The sequence below is a fragment of the Lichenostomus cassidix genome, chromosome Z (assembly GCF_008360975.1).
Source record: "Lichenostomus cassidix isolate B80296 chromosome Z, HeHo_3.0, whole genome shotgun sequence".
Classification (NCBI taxonomy): Eukaryota; Metazoa; Chordata; class Aves; order Passeriformes; family Meliphagidae; genus Lichenostomus; species Lichenostomus cassidix.
This window is the reverse complement of record NC_139511.1, coordinates 70,247,392-70,251,343: the sequence shown is the minus strand read 5'-3', so window position 1 is coordinate 70,251,343 and position 3,952 is coordinate 70,247,392.

The window sequence follows — 3,952 nt, the reverse complement described above, 5'->3', positions numbered from 1 at the left end:
TGGGGCTTTTGGGGCTTTTGGAAAACCAGCTTCATGTCCAGGGCTTTGAGGAACCTGGTCTATTGGGTGGCATTCCTTCAATGGCAAGGGGGTTGGAACTACATGGTCTGTCAGGTCCCTTCCAGCCCAAACCATTCTACGATTCTGTGATTCTCTCTGTAATGGATTACTTTCTCAAGAAGGAAGTGTTGTTTTGTTTTTTTTTTTTTAAGGCAACATTAGGAATAGAGTTGCAATCTTTGACTGCAGTCCTGTAAGTATTTATTTTCCATATCTGGACTAGTGTTCTTCAAAACCAGGAAGGGCTGAATACATATGTAAAGAGATAATGTAATGTTTCTTACTCTCTTCTGTGTATGTAAGAGAGAAAAAGGAAGGAGACAATCTGAGAGATCACCTCTGGATCAGACATCCAACTTTAGGCTAAATCTTCTCCAACCATAATTTGTTCCATAAAGAAATAGGTCCAAAAAGAGATGTGAGAGCATCCACTCCAGATACCTTGTAGTTATTAGCTAAGATAGTGAATTCTTTCATCAGAACTTGCTTCCCACCATCTCAAGATGGTGAGACCCTTAGTAATACAAAGCTATCAAGCACCAAGAACCAGCCCAAAACGTTATAAAACAAACATGAAAATATAGAACATGCTTTATAACATGCAGAATTTTTCAGCCAAATATTCCACTGCAGATTTGAGCAGCACAATATAATTTGAGTACATGAGCATCTGTCTAGCCCTTACTTATCTATTCAGTATCCTGTCTTCTTTCAGATTCCTCTCCCCTTCCAGTTTTTAATATTTGGAATAATTTTTATGTTTGGCAGCAGCAGATGGATCCTAAATACCTGTGAAGTCATTAGTTTAATAACACAATTGGTAAGTACAGTCATCCTCAGTGAAGGGCAACTGTTACAATTATCTCACTGATTTCACTGTGTAAATGCATCATGTCAGGGAGAGCATCTGAAAATCATTTAATACATTTGAATATCATATTCATTATCGATAATATGTGTGCCCTTATTCTTTGGCTTACAGCAGAAGAAAAGAACAAGTAAGAAAGACAGAAAAAAAAAAGCAAGGAGAAAAAAAAAATAAAAAGCAAGAAAAAAAACCCCAAAACACAGACCCCCAGAAAGTCTTGACTTTTAAAAATAAATTATAAAATTACTTGATGAACAAAATTAATCCAGACTGACTTGAATTTGAATTCTGTCAGATGAGTAAAAAGTGCCCTAGGTATATAAACAAGCTTTGGTAATAAATAACAATGCAGCAAGCCAAGGGGAAAGTGTTTATAAAAGGGATTTGTGTTTGGTGCATTCTCATTTGGCAGTCTCATTAATGATTTAGAAGAAGGTGTAAACACCACATTCATGATTTTAGGGAATGCTGGTGTGCTACAAATGTCAATGAGTTATAAAAAAAAAAAGGAAAAGAAAGCAAGAGAAGCAATTCTGTGAAAAGTCTTCTGAGTCTCTGTGTCTTGGGCTAAAAAGAAATAGTTTCTCTTCTCCCATGTCCCTAGCTCTTCTTCTGTCTTAATTTTCTCAGAATCTGTGCAGCACCCCAGAGCCATTGTTGTGTTTCTGAAGCTTCTTTAATAGTCTCCTTTAATAACCCAAGTTCCTCCATTTTTCTCACTTACTTTTTTGTTAGAGTTTTTCAGAGAGATAAAGAACATGTGAAATAAAAACGTGGAGACATGAACTTAACTACCACTGTGGTTTGTGTGAACAGTGAAACTCTGCCTTTTGGTGCACAGAGGTATAAACCCAAGTGAGGAAAGACTTCTCTGACAATGAGGTTGTTGACAACAGCAAATTATCTCCTGTAGTCATCAAAAGGTTTGTTCAGTGCTTAGAATGAATGTTTGAAAGTGTTGCAATGGAAATACAGAAGTCTAGGCTGGAATGTGTAGGGTACATCTTTGACAATCTTGAGATATGAGCCAGTAATCATATAGGGCCATTTCAACCCCATTTAGACACAAAACAGGGTCAATGGATTCAACCCAAGTCTTGCTGACTTTTACATAACTGTTGTTATTTAATTGTTAAATTCAATTCTTTGGAGGAAAACTTTCACTGATTATATGTCAGCTGTTTCTCTAAGGTCTACAGCTATCTGATTGAAAAGTTATGTAAAGCTTTTATTTAAAAAAACAAAAAAAACCCAACAAAAACAACAACATAAAAACCGAAAACCAACCAACCAAAAAAAAACCCACAAAAAACAAACCCAAACAGCAAAAACAGAGTTATTCCCTTGAACTCCTTTCTTTGCCCTTTCCCCTGTCCTATCCTAATGATGTTTAGAGTTATCTTATTCTCTGAAAGAGTCATCTGGATCTCACTAGTAAAAGTTTTCATTGAATAACACAACTGATAAAGACCAGTGTTCCCAGGATCATGTCACTTTACCAGGGTTACTCTTTCCTGGCTGTTTGTGAGATGGTACAAAATACTGGTTACGGTTATCCATCCTCAGAAACCAGAATAAAAATTGATCCTTAAACAAAAGAACTTAGAAAGGGATATTGATCAGATTACAAATGAGGTCTGAGAGGCAGGACTAGGGTAGGAAAACTTGATCCTTCTGTCAAGGCTCTCTAATGGCACTGCAGATCTGTACTCCTCTGTCAAGGCCTGCTCAAAAGCACATTGAAGTCAATGAAAAGAGTCCTATTAATATTGATAATTGATTTTAGATGTGACTGAAGTGTTGGGAAAGGATAGAAATAGTTCCTGGTTTCTGCTGCAATCTATCTGCTGTTTCTAGATGCTGATGGCTCCCGTTTAATCTAATTCTTATCTCAAACCAACAAAACTCCTGCCCAGCCAGCAGCTTTCTCTCAGAATCTGTTTCTACTCTAACTGCATTCCTGTACAAGCATTAAACTCATCTCAAAACCCTCCTGCTTCTCTCTCTTACCTTACTGACCAAAAATCATTTTCTGTCTGTGCTGATTTATTTTCCACTTTTAGCCAGAGAACTTATCTTCCTTTCTGCTTCTGTGCTAGTACTTCTCCTTGCTGCCTCCTTTTAATTATTTTCCAGTCTTTCTGCATGAATATTTATTTCTCTTCTGCAAAATTTTCTCATCATTTCTGCCCACATTCTTCCACTGTCTCCCAGATATTTATGCTGCAATGTTTTCTGTGTTAGGGTGTGACTCTAGCACTGCTGTTTTTCTCTCTCCCCAAACACTGCAAAAGTACTTCTCTTCAAATGTTAAATCTCCTGGGTATTTGTGTATTTTTCTATATATATTTTGCCACCTCATATGTATATATATATATATTATTTTGAATCCTTAGTGGATATTTTAAAGTGGTGGAGAAAATTTAGTGAAATATTTATGGTCAAATTGGAGAACCATTAGGAAATATACTATAAGACTGGACCGTGATTTTGGGAAGGTGTGCTGATCAAGGAATAGAATAAAGGACTTCTGGCATCTTTCAGTTTACAAACATATGGTTATGCTACTAGCTACATCCATCCAATCACATCTGCAGAGAACTAATGGTAGAAAGGACTTTGTGACTTTTTTTCCCTGAACAAGGAACTAATTTTGTTTATCAACATTCAACAATATATATTTGCCTTGAACCCTGTATGCCCTTCCATTTGATATTTTCAGGATGTACTAAGTATTCAGCATAGATTTTACTGCATCAAAATTAAAAATTCATTTTACTTGAGCCAAGGAACAGCCAAATCCTAAGCCTTTTAATAAAGGGATTAAAAAGACTACTGAATAGCTCTTGTTTAGCTTGTGTAGAAATGTGTTATCTGATCTTTTTCCCTAGGTTGCTGTGAAGTTCAGAATTTAGTCATGTGTTTATTTGCCTGCTGTTTTATATTTCAGGTTGCATATGAAAAGCCATAGAGGTTCACGGCAAGATTTGGAAGGTCAGTGGGAATTACTGGGTTCAGATGGCT